At 38.5% G+C, this 19,991-nt stretch overlaps 1 protein-coding gene and 1 non-coding gene across 9 annotated transcripts in view; both read right to left on the minus strand.

Moving 5' to 3' along the window:
• The window catches only part of NXPH1 (neurexophilin 1), a 428,911-nt gene that overhangs the window by 331,560 nt on the left and 77,360 nt on the right, over positions 1-19,991 (minus strand). The window lies entirely within an intron of this gene.
• LOC113603101 (U2 spliceosomal RNA) lies at positions 6,659-6,849 on the minus strand. Its single transcript, XR_003424656.1, has one exon. It is a non-coding gene; the product is annotated as a U2 spliceosomal RNA (small nuclear RNA).

The following is a 19,991-nucleotide window of genomic DNA, read 5'->3' on the forward strand; positions in this document are numbered from 1 at the left end:
AATTAGAAAAAATGTTTAGATTTTTAAAAATATTCTTAAACTTTCAGACAGGATCTTGGTTATAAATTAATAACCATCTGTTCACATTAACTTCACAGAAGCTAAGGAACCACTGAGAGGGAAGTGAAGATGATTGGCTGCAGATGACATTAGAAAAGAATAATTTCCTGAAGCATTTGTTTGGGGTTTTGTTAAATTTAGAAATATTGAGAAGCAGAGAATAGAAAAAAGGAGGATACATTCCAAGTGGTGAAAATAGCATGTGCAAAATCTTAGAGGAATGAGCAAATGGAAAGCTTACAATTCAGATAAAGCTCTGCTTAAAAAAAAAAAAAAAAAAAGGATACCTTGGCAATTAAATTTATTTTAATGGCTCTTGAATATATATAAAAAAAAGAGTGTATAAACTCTTTTTCTTACAGTCTAGAACATAATACTGCTGTCTTAAAACCCAAACTGTGATCTAGATCCAAAAAAGAAAGTGGAGTGTATTGTCAACATCCTTTTTCCATCACAGTATTTAAAGTGGATGAAATTTGAACATATTAAGAGAGATTTGCCCTCCATTTTTCACACTGCTCTAAACTGAGCATGAACTGATGCAGGGGATCTGAGCAGTGGGGGTGGGTGGCAAAAAGCGTGTGTATTCATGACAGCAATCAGAATCAGATGCTTAATTTATGGACTCATAGCACATAAAAGGAAAAAATTCAAGCATTTACTGTAGCTGCTGCTGATTACTGACTATTCACTAAAAAGGTATTTGGCTAGTGCCAATGTAACCCCAATGTTCTTTGTAAAGAAAAAGTCTATCATGCAGTTTTCCTATAAATTATGCAGTTCCCTGTTCATTCTTCTTCAAAAATCCATGTCCTGCTTCATAATAAAGAGCTGTTTAAAGGTTCTTACAGCCTAGGGATTGTGGCTAAAATACTGAAATCACACAATTAAAGGGAAGAAAAAACTAAATTAAGCCTCCTAAAAGGTACACTGCCCAAGTTAATGCTCCCCTTGTGCCTGGGTGAAACTCACTCTGACAAGTGGGGCTAAAATGTGTGCTGGTAATTGCCTCCTTCCCCAGCACAGCTGAGCAATTGCTCTGCAACTTTGCCCTCCCAGCACATACTCATATAATTATGATGATATGATCCCCAAATGATACCTAGACCCAAAGAGCAGTGTCTTGTAAATCCTGCAGTTAAGAAGAATAGGAAAGATTACCAAGACAACTCAGTTTTCAGCCTACTAGCATCTTTGGCTTTCACCCACAAGGGAAAGAAACACATCCAGAATACCATCAGCACTTATGCCTTATCTTCTCTCTCTAGACAACAGTCCACACAGCCAAACACAATCCATCCACATGTTTTGGCTGCTCAGTGTCTATTCCAATTGCAAGAGCTGGAGAACATAAGAAATGGCTTTCTGGATCAGACAAATAGCTTATATCATCAGGCCATCCATGAGAAGATATGTTCATCCTCCCTGATACCAATCTCAAAAGCAGGAAGGTTGACTCTGAAACACCCCTAGATTTCTTTTCCTTAATAAAGCTAGTATGCATATAATATTGCCCCTTTTCTCCCTAAATCCTTCCTGACTTCATACGCATTTTCAGTTTTTACCGACCTCTTAAAGTTCCAAAAGCTTATAAGACCTGTTATGATAAATAATGTTTTATTTGCTTGCCTTAAAATAGCCTCTTTTTAGGGGCATGTGGGTGGCTCAGTTGACTGAGTGTCCAACTCTTGATTTCAGCTCAGGTCATGATCTCAGGACCATGGGATTGAGCCCCACATCAGACTCCGTGCTAAGTGTGAAGTCTGCTTAAGATTCTCTCTCTCTCTCTCTCTCTCTCTCTCTCTCTCTCTCTCTCTAACCCCCCCCCCCGCTCCTCTCCCCCACTTACTCTCTCTCTCTCTCTAAACACACACAAAAAAACAAAAAACTCTTTACTGATGGCTGGCACAGTGGTAAGCACACAGATGTTTCAAGAAAAGTACATGCCAACTCGAACTAACTGGATTGGAAATATGCAAGTTCTGACCCTAAAAGTAAATGTACCACCTGACTGGCTCCCCTTGACTGGATGCCTCAGGATGCCAACCTGAGTTTTTGACTTTGAAGGGGAGACAAGCACTCGATATCTGGGTCTCTTGACTTTTTAATATTGATTTCAAAAGAGATGAGACAGGATTTTCAGTGATTCCACTAGCTTAGGGAAGTGGTTCTCAATGATAAAGCTGACTGAATTTCTTACAACATGGCACAAAGCCATCTGGAAAATAAATGGGCAGGTCTTGCTTCAATCTATTCCAACCTCACTCCTATGAAAAGCAAGTGTATCATAATCTCTTCACCAATTCTTTTATCTTCAGTAGCTGTCAAGCCCTCCACATGTCCTGCTGCTCATTATTGAGAATTTCTCCTTACTTTCTATGACCAATCAAGGAATATTTAAACTCAGAGAAGGGATTTGGGGTAGGTCATTTATAACTGTGAAACTTTGGAAGATTGTTACAGAGACAAATTCTAAGACTACCATGGGAAAGTCACCAGAATTCCCAGACTAAATTATGTCTATCCCCAAGCCAAACCATCTGTCACCAATTAAGTGTTGAACTGCATGTATATGAGCCAATATTCAGGTTTAAAGTCATCTATGTTATAATAGTTTTTACTCTATAAGAATGTATACTGTACAGACTCACTACTGTCTTATTTAATAGCTTAGTTAAGAGGAAAACTCATAATGCTACAAGCATGCCTTGATAACATTGATTTTTTTCTCCTTCCTAAAATATCTCATCCAATTCAATGCCTGAACAATAAGATACCAGCTACTTCTGGCTCAGAAATATAGACAACATTTGACACTAATGTTCATTTTCCCTCTGCTGTAGTCACAGCTTATCGCTCCTATTTGATGGTAGGTAGACCCACTGTGTTGACTTATTCTGTTACTTATGTGACAAAGGCTGACCCACCAAGGTCAGTGTTTGGGTGTCATCCATCATGTTGCCAACACGTCTGCCATGATTGATGGGGATGATGTACTACAGGGTCTCTGACTTCTGTTACTGTCTCATTTTCTCCTCTCCACCACACTGGGACTAGAGATCTCAGGTACTGTGGCATCTCATCTAATGGTCCTCTGATTACAATGGCTCAAGAACTGGCCTGCTTTTACAGAGCAGTGGGAGACACAGTAGGGTAGGACTAGCGTTCTTGTTCACTCAATAAGTGTGCTGATGTGTAGGACCTAGGGCAAGAACTCACACTGAGTTGTAATCCTTGGGTGTAAATGTGGATGATATTTACCCCAATCCATAGCCCTAATAAATAAACACATCCCAAACATTAAAGCCTGGATGATGTCAACAAGCCCATTAAAGTCACCTTAAATTTTTAGCAAAGTTAGCAATAGATCAGTGAATTTTATAGCTAGAAAAATGAAAAAAAAAAGGAGTAATCTTCTTGTTTTTGTAGATAATATGCAATCTTAGAGACATGATTAAAATCCTAACCCGAGGTCAACAGACACAATACTCTTGATTTTCAAGCCTCTCCTCCCGGCAAAGCTGACAGCTCCAACACAGGCCAGAGCACAGAAGTCGATTATGGGGAAAATGCAACTGGACTGTGTGTACACTTCCTCTTCATCGTCTTCTCCCTTTAATCAATAGCACACCGAGTCTCCAGCTTCTATTGAATTAGGTTTACAAAGCTTTTTTGTTCTCACCTGTCGCTAAGAAAAATCATTCATGGCATCCTGGATCTGAACTAGCGGAGACTGCATGAATCAAAAAGGTAAAAACGTTCCCTCCCTCGGGAGGCCGCCAGCTGTCTCATTGATTCAGCGCTGCTCTTGGCTGATTTGGAGGCTACCCTGGCACCAGTTCCAGAGAGCACTGTATAATAAGGTACCACAATGCAAACTGTTACCAGGGAGAAACAGAACATCTGGTCTGGAACAAAGGCAAAGTCCATTGCTAAGAAGCAGCCTGGGCTTTGGCGTCCAAGCATGAATATGCTGGGGCCAGTCACCTGAAAGAGGGGGCTCCTGGGGCCAAATGCATGAAGATAACATAAAAACCATAAGGAAAAAGAATTTATGAGAGAGAAATAACGTATTATTTTCGCACCATTTTTGTCTAAATGTAAAACGATAGTATTAAGTGGGATGCTTTAAGAGCTATTTTTTTTTTAATTCAACCCAAAACAATGGTAAAAACTGAAATTTTAAAAGGCAGAAATCAGTGTATTTGTGTCTTTCATCTGCATGTGTGTGTTTAATGGCTGGAAGCTTCCCTTGGTATCCTGCTGTTGTAAGCAGAGCTAATGATTGGCCTCTGTTCTGTAGAAATATTTTAGCTGCCAAGGACCTATTGATGTGGGCAGGGAGTCTGAGGAGAGTAAGAAGCAGCAGCAGTAGTGACGCCTACCCTCTGCTTTCTATCACGCTGTGCAGCTCCTCCCGGAGCTTCAGAGTCTGAGGCTATCCGGGTGGCTTTACAAACCATTGTTGTTTTTGTTGTTTAAGTACTAAATAACACCTCAGAAAAGGAGAAGAATTTGACTTCCAACTGCTTTAAAATCCAGTTTAAAAAAAAAAAGTGCTTACCCTGTTGACAAAGCCCCTGTCAGAGTGAGAGTCATTATACTCTACATAAGGTTTGTGTACTTCATTTCTTTCTAAAGCCATCTGTCTGAATTTAATTCACTGATAATTTTATCAGGCTCCCCATGCTTTGCCTGAAACCTCTCCATTGCATTTTTTATTCTTCACAGATGTTAACTCCTTGAGTGACAGTTTCAATGCAGTTAGAATTTTGATGAAGATACACATCCTCTCTGAAGGATCTCTCTCGTATAGACGACGTGTTTCGATGCTGCACCAGCGGTTGTGCTTTCCAACAAAAGTTGTGTTTCTCCTGGGCAGAGCCAACCTACGAGCAGAACTGTATCTAGGACATTGCCAGAGAAGTCACCAGCAGTAGTGCCATCCCGGGCGCACTCGATACCCATCATTTCAGATGCCTTTTTGGAAACTGGAAATCGGAATACATCTTATGCGGATAATTCCAATCTTTCTCCCTACCTGATTAGAGCATTTAATGTTATCTTTGAGAAATGCAGACCATTAAAAGATACCATACGGGCACCCGGGTGGCTCAGTAGGTTGAGTGTCCAACTTCAGCTCAAGTCATGATCTCGCAGTTTGTGAGTTCGAGCCCCATGTTGGGCTCTATGCTGACAACTCAGAACCTGGAGCCTTCAGATTTTGTGCCTCCCTCTCTCACTGCCCCTCCCCCACTCATGCTCTGTCTCTCTCTTTCTCTCTCAAAAAGAAACATTAAAAAAAAATACTATAGATCTATTTAGAAAATTAACTTTTTGAAGGGATTGTTTCTGTTTTGTTTTGTTTTTTTAAAGAGAGTCCATCTAAATGCACTTTTAGGTTGTACATAAGTAGTTTAAAAAAATTTTTTTTTCAACGTTTTATTTATTTTTGGGACAGAGAGAGACAGAGCATGAACGGGGGAGGGGCAGAGAGAGAGGGAGACACAGAATCGGAAACAGGCTCCAGGCTCTGAGCCATCAGCCCAGAGCCCGATGCGGGGCTCGAACTCACGGACCGCGAGATCGTGACCTGGCTGAAGTCGGGCGCTTAACCGACTGCGCCACCCAGGCGCCCCTGTACATAAGTAGTTTATCTCAAGTATGTTATCTAATCATTTTGAGGATAGTCTATTTTTAGTTTCCAGATTAATTTGAGAAAAAGGTCTTTGTACAGTTGATGTCACAGTCTGCTTTTAATTTTGTCCAATAAGCATTTCTAAGCATCTTTGCTGAGCAAGGTGTGATGCTGGGCACTACAGGAGGTGGATAGGAAGGTTCACAAAACATCTGCTCCCTAGGCTCTTGTGGCCCAGCAGAGAAGATGAGACACAAAGCAGACTGTGAGCAGTACAAAGTGCTACACAAACACAGGAAAGAGAGAGAGATTTATTTAACCAGAAACATGGGTGCAGACTTCAGAAAAGAGATCAATTTTCACTTGGGCCCTGAAAACTGGCTAGGACTTTGAGGAGGAGAGATGAGATGTTCCCAGATACTGGGAACTCCATTTATAAGGGCATGGATGCGAAACAGTATGGAACAAGTTCTAGAACACAAAGGTCACCAGTCTGACTGGATCAGGGGGTGAATGAGGGAAGAACCCAGACACAAAGTTAGAGATATAAGGTAGAGCTGTGATTTGGAGAAAGAAATGTGCCACTGGTGCCAAAAGTGTCTGAGCAAGAATAAGACCTAAAGATAATGGCAGTCCTCTGCAGGATGAATGAGGAGGAAAGATATTAAAGACAGGGAAATGTTAGATGTGTTGTCATCAGGAGGGCAAAGAAGGTCCAGGTTTAGGGCAGGTGCAGTTGGAATGAAATTCAGGGAACTTGCTCAAATACTCCAAACAAACAGATGGTTTGGATGTACTCAAATCAAAAGAAAGGCGGACTGAGCAAAGCAACCTGACCAAAGGCTTTGCCGATTTGCTTCTAAGTTAACTGTTGGTGTCCCTTGTGTTGCTGCCATTTCCCAAAGGACCCTACACGTCCTTTCTGGAAGTGTCTTCCTCAAATTCATGGTTTTTAACCCCACAGGGTGCACCTTTCCTAGAAGTATCATGATACCAGGTTGATGCATGGTGTGTACAGAGCCAGCTCCTGTTCCATCTCCCTGCTCCAAAAATCCACTTAATATATTGTCCTAGGACAGAGGACATACCAGATATTAAACTGGTAAGTACAAATACTATACTTGATCTTAGCCAAAAGGCTGAGAAGCAATGGTGATTACTTTTTGGCTGTTAATTTAGCACTGATGTTGCTTTCACGACAGTTAGAAAGTTCCTGACACCCATTTTGTGTTTACAGACTCTCAGCTTTCACTGGAAGATACCATTCTGAAATCCTGACACATGGACAAGGAAAGAAAGACCAAGAAAACAAGGCATTGACTCCTCAGTAGCCCAGGTTGAAGCAGCATATGACAGGAGGGAATGATGGGAGAGCAAGTGTAGTGCCCTAACTAAAATAATGTAGATACCATCTATAGATTAAAGTATTAAAAATAAAGAATAAAAATGTATCCCTTAAAATTGGGGATATCGATAATTATGATTGCCCCTCTGAGGGACAATATGATACATGATCTCTGAAGATCCTACTTGTCTCAGGACATGATTTGTGTTAACTTCACTAACCTCAAGGATGATAATGTGTGATACTAAACCAAGCCCCAGCCTAGAAAAATGGCATTTATTTATTTTTTTAAGATAAAAGTATTTTATTTTTTTCCTAAATCCTTATTTAAATTACAGCTAGTTAACATACACTGCAATATTCGTTTCAGGTACAGAATTTAGTGATTCATCATTTACATACAACACCCAGTGCTCCTCACAAGTACCCTCCTTAATCTCCATCACCATCCCCATTCCCCTCCCCCACCTCTCTTCCAGTAATCATCAGTTTGTTCTCTACAGTTAAGAGTCTGTTTCCTGGTTTGCCTCTCTTTTTTCCCCCCCTGCGTTCATTTGTTTTGCTTCTTAAATTCCACATATTAGAAAAACTGCATTTAGAGCAAGGTGTATAAATGCTTCCCAACTAGCAACTTAGGGGAGAATCTGGGTTAATATAGTATGGTAGGACTGGCTGGTTCTTCACCAAAACCCAGTCTCTTTTTTTCCTGAAGACATAGCCAGATTATATTTCCTGGCCTCGAGACGGATTCTGTAACTGACTTCTGCCCAACTGCATGTGATCACAAATGACCACTTACCAGCCTGAAAATCCTCCAGCTTGATCCTCTACATTCTCTTTTTTGTCTTCTGAGGAAGTAAAGGAGCAGAGAACACCAAGTCCCCAGGGAATGATGGGGCCACAGGCAGGAAGGATGGCATGAGGAGACATTTCCAACAAACCCATATTGGAATGTGTTGGGAAGGAGAAGAACACTTTCACAAACCGTTACTGTGGTTAGCCATGGAGACTTAGGGGTTGTTTGGAACATCATTTAGCCTGCTCTGACTGATATACATTTAAGGCTTTAGAGTCAGACAAACTTAAGCCTTTGTTTCAGCTCTGTCACTTCACTAGCTCTACAAACTTGAGCCAGTTACTTAACCTCGCAGAGCCTCAGTTCCCTTATAAGTAAAACAGAAGAAATAGGGCTGCTGTGAACATTAAATAAAATAAAATGTATGTAAATCTACTGGCACAGTGCCTGGCAATAGAAAGCACACAATATAAGATAGCTATAATTATCATCGGTAAAAAGAAGGCATTGCTTGTGTGTTCTCATTAGCCAGCATTTAAATGGCCTTGGAGAATGGAATAAGAAGGTAGATCAGAAATGTTCCTCTCTAGTATTTTCTAGAGAAGGAAGCTACAATTATATCTTCATCTATTACCAAAGAATTACTTCTGATTAAAAGAATATCTTGTTCATCTCAAAGAATGATAAGGAAACCTAAGATTTAGAGTTGACATTCAATTCCAGTATGAAATATCTAACTCTGGCCATGATTGAATGACTGGTATGGGAAATATTCTCACTGCAACTATAAAACTGTATAGAGTATATGAGGCAATTATTTTCAAGCACTGGACAACGAACTATACAGGGCTATGATCCTTGACAGAAGGGTCACAGAAACATGTAGGGTGAGCTTCATATTGACCCCATATTTCTATCTAGGGTACTTTCTGAAGTACAGAAAGTGGTGGTCTCATTAGCCAGAGGAGACAAACTTTGGAATTTAGGGTTGCTTAAAAGGCTAGAATTTAAAGAGAAAGAGACTTGAGATGGGCAAGATGCAAAAAGTTGGATCCCCAGAACTCTGCATGGAGGTGCCCTTCATGACTTTGGCCAAGCACTAGGCTGCACTTGAGCAGGGTAAAACTCATTGAGTCCATCCAGAGAACAGTTGCTGAAGAGATTCCTCAATGAAGATATAAGAGGTTATAAAGTGCTGTGAGAATTTAGAGTTCTAGTCAGTCACAGTGGAACAGAGAGACTTCACTTAGTACCTTGGGCATTTAGTGAAGATTCCACAAAGGCCACACATTAGAAATAAGAACTGTGCCCTAGAATAAGGGAGATGCTCTAACAGGGAAAAAAACTGTACTATATCCTTTCTAACAATGTCTAAAACAACTACAATAGTGTTTCTCAACCCCAGGACTATCGAAATATTGGATCAGATCTTTCTTTGCTGTGGGGTGCTTTATCTGTGAACTATAAAATGTTCAGAAGCATTCCTGATCTCTACTCACCATATACCATCATCATCTCCAAGTTGTGACAACCAAAAATATCTCCATACATTGCCAAATGTTTCCTAGGGTGGGAGAAATTACTCCTGGTTGAGAACCACCTCTCTACAAGATCTAAGGGATCACTATGAATTAACTGTCATCCAGAAAAACTCAAAATTCAGTAAAGAAAATAGCATAATCCATAAATTATGTTTCACCCACGACATCCAGTATACATTTTTAAAAACCACTATAATGGGGGTGACTGGGTGTCTTAGTCAGTTAAGCATCTGACTTCGGCTCAGGTCATGATCTTGCAGTTCATGGGACTGAACCCATGTCGGGCTCTGTGCTGACAGCTCAGAGCCTGGAGCCTGCTTTGGATTCTGTGTCTCCCTGTTTGCCCCTCCCTCCCTCACACTCTCACACTCTTTCAAAAATAAACATTAAAAAAAAACCTGCTATAATACAAATAAGGGAAAAAAAGTATGACCCGAAGTGAAAAAAAAAATTCAGTTAAAAGTAGTCTGTCAGAATGATGTGGATGCTGAAATTATCATAGAAGTACTCTTAACATGCTATTATAAACATGCTCAAAGAGTTAAAGGATATGATGAATAGAATGAGTGAATACAGAATATCACTAGAGATAATAAAACTATAAAAAAGAGTGAATTGAAATTCAAGAGCTGACAAATAAAATATATGAAATACATAACTCACTGGATGAGCTTAGGAGAAAATTGGACATTGGAAACAAAGGGATCAGTGAGCTTGAAGATAAGTCAGTATAAATCACCCAAACTGAAGAACAAAGATAAATCTTAATTTTTTAAAATGAACAGCACCTTAAAAAAACAAGCAAACAAACAAACAAGGAACAGTACCTTAGTGTACTGTGGGTCAGTAGAAAGATGTTTAACAGGCATACAATTAGAGTATCACAAGAATAGGAGAGAAAGAGATTGAAGAAATAATCATTGAAATTTCCCCAAATTTGGTGAAAAGTATCAATGCACGGAGCCAAACAGCTGAGCAAACCAAAACAGTACAAGTACAATGAAGACCATACCTGGGCACATGATAGTAAGACAGTTGAAGACCAAAAATAAAGAAATATTTTAAGACCACCAAAAGGGGAAAACTGATCACACATACAAGAACAATAATGGGGATGACTCTGACTTCTCATCAGAAACACTGGTAGCCACAGGACAATGAGACAGTATCTTTAAAAATGCTAAAAAAGGGGGCTTCAGCTTCCAACTAAAATAGAATAACAAAACAACTTAAAAAAAGAAAACGGGGAAAATAAAATATATGAAACAATGGTTTCAAGACACTGGATATCAGTCGACAAAGGACAGTGATCCCTGAGAGACAGGAAATAAATAAGGTGAGATTCAAAATTGTCTCATTTGCATGCTTTGAGAGTTTCCAGGCCTCTAACAGGGAGGGAGAAATCAGGCAGAGCCCATCAGACTTTCTGAATTGAGGAGATAGAGCTTAGAGCCTAGGAAAAACAAGGCAGATGGAGTCTGCAGAAAGAACAGCACAAAGAGAACCTTCAAAGTCTCCAGACAGTCTCCCTGATATTCAGCACATTCATTTGGGGGAAACTTTCTGGGGGACCAGGGAATTAAAGGAATAATACCCAGTGGCCTCTCAGGACAAGGACCAGTGCCCATTATCACCAGCCAGATTGAAAAGTCACATCATTCATGGAACACTGGATAAAATACTCAAAAATATTACATTAGACATGAGGTCAAAATGATGCTCTGGTCACACATAATACAATTAAAAAAGCAAGACCCAAAATGCTCAAGCTGTTTCCAAGTAACTTAACTGCATCCTAGAACATAGCACAAGAATATTTAAATGAATATAAAAATATTCAGCAGCCAACAAAATAAAATTCACAGTATCTGGCATCCAATCTAAATTTACCATAAATACAAAGAAGCCAGAATATATGACCCTTAAAGAGGAGGTAAATCAATCAACTAAAACTGACCCAGACTGAGACCAATGTTAGAATTAACAGAAAAGGACACTAAAATAATTATTATGACTATATTCCATATGTTCAAAATTTTAAGTAAAGATAAGAAATATTTTTAAAAAGGGAGATTCTCCAAAGTCAGAAATCTCGGGCAATCAAACTAGATATGAAAACAGCCATGGCTGGAATGAAATCTATACCTGGTTATTCGGTTAAGCATCTGACTTCAGCTCAGGTCATGATCTTGCAGTTCATGGGACTGAAGAGATTAGATATTAGATATTTCAGAAGAAGAAAAAATAAACACGAAGAAGTAACCACAGGGGCGCCTGTGAGGTTCAGTGGGTTAAGTGTCCGACTTCAGCTCAGGTCATGATCTCGAAGTTCATAGGCTTGAGCCCCATGTCAGGCTTGGAGCCTGCTTCAGATTCTGTGTCTCCCGCTCTCTCTGCCCCTCCCCTGCTTGCACTCTCTCTCTCAAAAATAAATAAGCATTAAAAAAAAAATTTTAGAGAAGTAACAACAGAAATTATGCAAAATGAAACTCAGAAAAAAAATTTACAAAAATTAACAGAACATCAATCAGTGAGCTGTGGGCCAACTTCAAGTGGCCTAGCATTTATGTTATTAAAGTCTCTAAAGGAAAGGAAAGAAAGGGAGGGACCCAAAAATATGCTTGAAGAAATGATGGCCATAATTTTTCTAAATTGATGAAAATCATAAACTCACAGATCTAAGAAGCTCAACAAACCCCAAGAACAAGAAACAGGAATTAAACTACTGAGATACATTAATCAAATTGGTCAAAACTAGTGATAAAGAGAAAATCTTAAGAGCAGCCTGGGGACAGGAGATTGGGGTGGGGAGAAAGAAAGCATGTTACATTTATAAACAAACAAACAACAAACAAACCAATAAGGATGAGAGCAGATTTCTCACCCCAAACAAAGCAAGCAATAAAACAACGGAGCAACATGTCTAAAACACTGAAGGAAAAAAACAATCTGCCAACCTAGAATTCTTACTTACTTACTTACTTATTTATGTTTATTTATTTTAGAGAGAGGGAGAGAGAGAGAGACAGAGTGCCAGTGGGGGAGAGGCAGAGAGAGAGGGAGATCAAGAATCCGAAGCAGGTTCCAGGCTCTGACCTATCAGCACAGAGCCTGATGCGGGGCTTGAACTCAAGAACTATGAGATCATGACCGAAGTCAGAGGCTCAACTGACTGAGCCCATGAGGCACCCCATAGAATTCTATATCTAGCAAAAAATTTTGCCAAAAATGAAGGCAGAATAAAGTATTTTTGAGTCATACAAAAGCTGAAAGAATTTATCACCAGAAGATATGTGCTATGAGAAATGTCAAAGGAAGTCCTTCAGGCCAAATGAAAAAGATATGATATAGAAATATGGATCTATACAAAGGAATGTAGATTACTAGAAAATGTAGCTACATAGATAAATACATGATTTTCTTCTTATTTTTTAGATCAATTTAAAAGAGATTTTACTGTTTAAACAAAATCAATAGCAATATATTACGGGATTTATAACATATGTATAAATAAAATATATGACAAAAATAGTCCAAAGTCTAGAAGGGAGAAATGGAACTGATTATTATATTATATGTGAAGTTGCCTACTAATGATACGAAGTACACTATAATAAGTTAAGAATGCATTATTTTTATTCATATCAATGCTTTTTTAAAAAACTAGACATAGGAGAACCTGGGTGGCTCAGTTGTTTAAGCATCCGACTTCAGCTCAGGTCATGATCTCACAGCCCATTAGTTCAAGCCCCATGTCAGGCTCTGTGCTGACGGCTCGGAGCCTGGAGCCTCCTTTGGATTCTGTGTCTCCCTCTTTCTCTGCCTTTCCCCCACTTGTGCTCTCTCTCTCTCTCTCTCTCAAAAATAAAACATTAAAAGATAGATAGATAGATAGATAGATAGATAGATAGATAGATAGATAGATAGAGTTCCAAAGTCAATATAGGAAATAAAACAATATTATAAAAATATTTGATTAACCCAAACTGCAATTGTACTTCTTACTCTCTGTGTGAGTTTTTCAACTTCTCTTCAGTTCCTCATCTCTCACTAAATGGTTTTAATAATACTAATTTCATTAAATTATGATGACAAACCAAACTTTAAGCTCATTGAGGAAAAAGACAGTACTTTATTTTTATATCTCCTATATCAGGCATAACGCTTGATAAATATATTTTTATATTTACTAACTTTTTCTTATGCCCTACACCTTATTAAGTAACTTTTTGCTTGGCATATAATAAGCAACAAATATTTTTAAGTGAATCCATTGCAAAGTACAAAATGATGAACTATAACAAGACAATGAATGTATCAAGTTAATTAAAATGTCATGTATTTCTATTTGCAATAAGTCAAGGGAGAACTGCACATATACAAAAAAAGTCACATTAAGAATATTTGAAGATGATACTCCATTTCTTTGCCTCAACAACATTGATATAAGTATCAAAATCTACCTTACAAATGTCACCAAAAAAAGTTTATCCTTCAATGATTTAAAAAAGTCACAAGTTAAGTACTAAGGCTCTGAATTATTTGGCTAAGCGCTACTTTAATTTAAATGTTAAGTAGAGTCAAGGATAGAAAGCAAGAATAACTTACTGTTTCATCTCTAAGAAGACGCATCAGGAATATCTTCAAATCTGAGGAATATTTATGGCCCTAAAAGGATTCCCACTCACTCCTCTCATAATTAGCAATGGTGATCCTCATCAGCTATTGAGCACAAATTCTGTCAGGCCCTGAACTAAGCGCTTTGCCTATATTATTTAACCTAATATTTATAACTCCATAGACCAAATATTATATATACATTACCATTTTATCTATGAGAAACCTAAATCTTAGGGACACCTACTGATATCCAGATTCACACATTTAAGAGACAGAAACAAACTTGAACAAAGTCAAGTCTGTGATTACTAAATCCAGACTCTCTTAAATACTTGACCCTACTGAATCCTTAAATTTATGTAGAAATGAGGAAATCTGATATCAGAACAGCATTCACCTAAAAAAGTATATACAATATGGTGTTCTAATATATCTTAATTGCTTATAACCCAGTTAACTTCAGTCTGACATTTTGGGAGGTCTTCAGTGATTTACACAAAAATAGCGCGCGCTCTCTCTCTCTCTTTCTCACACACACACACACACACACACACACACACACACACAAACACACTTTAGAGTCATTGTAGTGAATGGAAACAACACAGCCTTCAAAGTCAGCTAAGTTTGTTTCATATTTTAGCTCTACCACTTACAAGCTGTATGTCCTTGACAGAATATTTACCTTTCTGTTCTGTGATATATAAAATAAGGATAATAGTGTAGAGCTTCTAGTGGTTTAACATAGCAGTTGTGACAGGTCCGAACACAGAGACCAGTAAATATTTCTCACCTTTTTTTCTCCTCCAAAAATTTGTAAGCATTTAAAATGAAAGATTCTTACCAACAAAGAAATGACCTGCTAATTAGGCATTGTCCATTGACATGTGGGCAATATTGGAGATTACAGGTCATGCTTTGGTCTCCAAATATCAAAGGGCTGTGTCTGCCTGGTCTCTTCTTATAGGCTCAGTAACCTACCACCAGATGGCAGAAGATGTGTAATGAATCAGATGTAATAGGGCATCTTGACTGGGAAAAAGATAGCCAGAGAAAACAAATAGTATGGACACTTTTCACAGATGGATATAAGACATAATATAGACGATTCCTACTGTCCATGAAAAGGTAATGCTTAAGATTGCTTTCAACTCTTAATAGCTATAGTCTTAACATTTCTCAAGAGAGCTCTGGTCCATGTTAGATTCAAAGCCACATCGCTCTCAGGTTCTCAGGAGAAGGACTAAGTTAGTGTGGATCTACATTAAACTAGTTCTAATTTAATTATCATAATGAAGAATGGCAGAAACCACTTATAACACAGTGACTTTTTAAATCCATCAGTCCATACAGATATAAAATATATCTTACATGTATGTGTGTTACAATAATAAATAATATTTTTAAGTGGGATGGAGAAGAAAAAGCTCTTATCTACAAAAGAATTCTAACTAATAAATGTCTGAGAAGAGTCAATAGAATGGGTTTCCATTGGGAAACCACCACAGTAATAACTGATTCCGTTAAGAATCAGAAATAAATGCCAAAACAAGGGTGGAAGATTGCTGGAAAGGATATTCACATAGTTGTGAAAGTCTCACTTTACTAATAACTTACTAATTTCAAAGAGGAAAAGGTATGTTTGATAGTAAGAAAACCTGATGCACTCTATCTTAATTAATGATCAAACTTAACATCACCAGTGAAGGACAAAATGAGCTAACGTGTCTCCTAACTGGAAGTACTGGGAATGGTACAACATCAAGTCAGTAGTATTCCTGCAAAAGAAAAAAATCCACTTGGATCATAATAAAACAGTCAGACAAATCCCAATTAAAGGATTATCTACAAAGTAACTGATCTTAACTCTTCAAAAATGCCAAAAAAGCACTAGGGAACTGTCCGTGAAAGACCCTAAAGAAGGATGACAAGTAAATGCAATGCAAGATCCTTGACTAATTCCTGACTTTCAGGTTTGAAAAAACGAATTAATGAAAACATTACTGGGACAATTGTGGAATTCAGAATATGGACAGTATATCAGATCATAGTGTTATGTTAGTGTTAGATGTCTTGAGTATGAAAATAATATTGGGTTATGTCAAAAAATGTCCATTTCTTAGGAGACACAGGCTGAAAGGGGAAGTATCATGAATCCTGCAAGCCTACACCTAACTCTCAAATTGTTCAGGGAAAGAAAGAAAAAGTGTGTATGTGTAATTTTTTAGGTATATACAATTTCATACATGTAGTTGAGGCCAGAGGGAGGAGCCATTTCTTTCTAACACTGGCATAGTCTTCAGTCTAAACCTGTATTCTTTGGATTTGCCTTTCCAGTTGGAGCTAGAGGAGTGACTATCAGTGCATGTGTGAACCTGGCTGCTCTGAGCTCTGGCAGCACGCTCATTTGTAAGGCCACATGTGGGCTCCACAGGACGGCAGCATGAATCTTTATCTGAATTTATTCTCCACCTGGAATGGAAGTGGGTCATCACATCTACATCTGAGAAAGGTCAGACTTCAGAGCTTCTCTCAGCACCCAAGCTGTTCTTCCTTGTATTATTACACTTTACAGGGCTCCACCAAGTCTATTTTGAGATTTTTTTTCTAATGGGGAAGTTGGTATGGTGTCTATGATCCATTGAAATATTTTTGCTAAAAGACAGACTCCAGTCTGATGCCCTACCACACCCACTGTCCCTTATGCTTGACCCTCACGCATGTTAAACCTGAAACATATACAGGAATCTGTTAGATGTTGAAAGAAATGACAGGGACTGGGAATTCATTTGGGCATGGACTTTCCTGACAGATCTCCCCTGCTGAGTCTGGACCGACTTTAAGTTCTTCCTTTCTCCTATGCACTTTCTCAGCAGTATGCCATTTGTAAAAGTGTATCTTTATCTTTCACTACTATACTAACCCAAATCCAGAAAAAACACAGAAATTCCCAGTGTTTCATGGTGTTAGACAAATCATCTGATCTCTCTGCATTTCTGTTGCCTTACCTCTAAAATAGTGAAAATAAGTATCTGATGGAGTTGTATGGGGAATGAAAATATAACCTTCTGCTTAATCAGGAGCTCCTAGAGAGTAGGGGCTCCCCCATTCATATTTGTGTCACAGCACCAAAAACTTTAAACACACATTGGGTTGAATGGTATGCCTGAATATAGATGCCTTAGCAAAGACAGTCCCCTGCTCCCATATAATTGAGGGAAGAACATTTTGACTAATAGGTCCTAGAGATATATGACAGTACGGTTGATGCAGGTAGATCCATTTTTTATATGTCTGTGTTGCTATCCTTACACTGAACACCATTAGTTCTTAGGTACAAGAAAATACTGTCTTGAGTTGGCATACTGCTGTCTAATTAGATGGTTAAGATGAACTGAGTGAAAAAAAATACTATTCAAATATTTTCATATGTTAGGACAGGGGTCAGCAAACTTTTTCTGTAAAAAGCCAGATAATAAATAGTTAAGTTTTGTGGGCTAGGTAGTCTCTGTCACAACTACTCAATGCTGTCACTGTAATAGGAAAGCACCATAAATAGTACTTAAATGAATGAGCATGGCTGTGTTTTATGGACACTGATATATGAATTTCATATGATTTTCATGTGTCTCAAATATTCTTTAATTTTTTTTTCAATTAGAAATGTTTATCTGAGCTAAGAACACACAAAAGTGGACATTTTTGTGTCAGGACATTACGTGTGCTAAGATAATACATGAATTTATCATGCGTTTTTATATCAACCTAAAATTCAACTTCTGAAATAATGAGTTAGATATTGAATTGAAATTCATATTTTAAGAAGGGTGAAGGGGCGCCTGGGTGGCGCAGTCGGTTAAGCGTCCGACTTCAGCTCAGGTCACCATCTCGCGGTCCGTGAGTTCGAGCCCCGCGTCGGGCTCTGGGCTGATGGCTCGGAGCCTGGAGTCTGTTTCCGATTCTGTGTCTCCCTCTCTCTCTGCCCCTCCCCCGTTCATGCTCTGTCTCTCTCTGTCCCAAAAAAAAAAATAAATAAACGTTGAAAAAAAATTTTTTAAATAAAAAAAATAAAAAATAAAAAGAAGAGTGAAGACAGACATAAATGTTTCCTTAAAAGGCAATTCTTTTTCAGAAATTTATTGATTTGTTTTTCACTGTTTTCTAATGACAATAAAAATTTCTAAAATTATCAGTGAAGTGTAGAAATTATTTTCACTGTGTGTAAGTAATTTAAAGTGATTAAATTAGACCTGCCTCAATAGACCTTATAGGTACCACTTAACAGCACATTTACTCATTAATTTTGTACAATTATCCCCTAATACAAACAACTTTAGAGCTTCCATACAATTTTGTTGAGAAATATGTGGGTTTTTTTTTCTTTGACATATAATCATCCCAGTTAGGAGTTTGGTATATGTCAACAGCAGGGACAAATCTAGAAACCCAGTAAGAGAATTTAAACATATAAAAAACTCACAAAGGAAAAGGGAGCATGTTAGATGATTGCCCACCCCTCTCTTACTTTTGCCCAAGACTTCAAGGCTCTATGCCTGAAAATCTGTGTCATTACCTTTTTTACATGGTATAACAAGGAGTGGGGAGAATCGAGTTATTCATTTAACAAATGCATACTGTGTTCCCCTTATATGGCAAGGGCATTAGCAAAGCAGTGGTCAACCAATCAAGCAAGCTCCCTATTCTCATAGAATTTATATTCTAGTGATGGAAGATAGACAAATAAAGAAGAAAAATGTTAGATGATGGTGGGTGCAATGCAAAGAATTTCAATAGGCTAATGTGACCAAGAATAAATACCAGAAAGGCTAGTTAAAACAGGGGATCAGAAAAAGGTCTCTTAGAGGAGGTGATACTAAAATTGAGATTTAATTTACAAGGAGAAACCTGTTGCAACAAGAGCAGAGGAGTGCATATCAGGCAAAGGAAACAACTAGTGCAAAGGCCTTGGGTAAGAATGAGTTGATCTATTTGAGAAACTTAACAGCTGTGTGGCCAAAGCACAGGGAGTATAAGTGAGTGGAGATAAATTCAGGTGGGTAGGCACCAGCCAGATCAGGTAGGGTTTTGTAAGCCAAGGTAAAAACTCTGGACTTTATTCTTAGTGTGATGGGGCAAGAATATAAGGAGGGACAACAGTGAGAAAGGTGCCACAGTAGTCCAGGCCAGAGATGATGGTGGGTCTAACCTGGGTAGTAGCAATGGAGCTGAAGAAAAGTGGGTAAAGGTCAATCTGTGTTGAAGATAAAGGAAACAGTTTGGTCTGTTAGAGGGATAGAAGCAGAAGTGAGGAAAAGAAGAATCAAGAATGACTCCTCCAATTTTGGTTGCAGCAACTAGATAGATGTGGTTGCCACTTGCCAAGAAAGCAAGACCAAGGGGAGGCAGGTTCCGGGTATGGACAGATCAAAAGTTCTGTTTGGGTTATACTAAGTTTGAAATACTGTATTAGTTTTCTAGGGCTGTTGTAACAAATTACCACAGACGGGGTGGCTTAACACAACAGAAATTTATTCTCTCACAGTTCTGGATGCCTGAAGTTTAAAATCAAAGTATGGACAGGGTAATAAGTTCTAACTGATTCATTCCAATCCTAAATCTATTGAAAGCTGAAAATATCTCTTTGATTAAGAAAAACAGTAGCATAATGATTAAGAGTATAGATATTTTTGGCAGGTAGATAGCCTGGATTTAATTCCTGATGCTGCCACTTACTAGCTGGGAGACTCTGGACAAACTATCTGGCCTCTGAATGCCTCCATTTCTTGATCTGTAAAGTGGGGCTACAATGCAATTGTGACACTAGCTACTTAGGAGTGAGGCACAACTTCACAGGTTAAGGGCTCAGGCCTTCACAAGACTAGTCTCGCCTCAAACACTGGCAATAAGCTGAGGGGTTCCCAGGCCACCTCCACTTCTGACCAGCTGGCTAAAAATCTGGGAGTTCCCATTATCAGGTCTGATAATTTGCCA

The sequence above is a fragment of the Acinonyx jubatus genome, chromosome A2 (genome assembly GCF_027475565.1).
Source record: "Acinonyx jubatus isolate Ajub_Pintada_27869175 chromosome A2, VMU_Ajub_asm_v1.0, whole genome shotgun sequence".
NCBI classification, from domain to species: Eukaryota; Metazoa; Chordata; class Mammalia; order Carnivora; family Felidae; genus Acinonyx; species Acinonyx jubatus.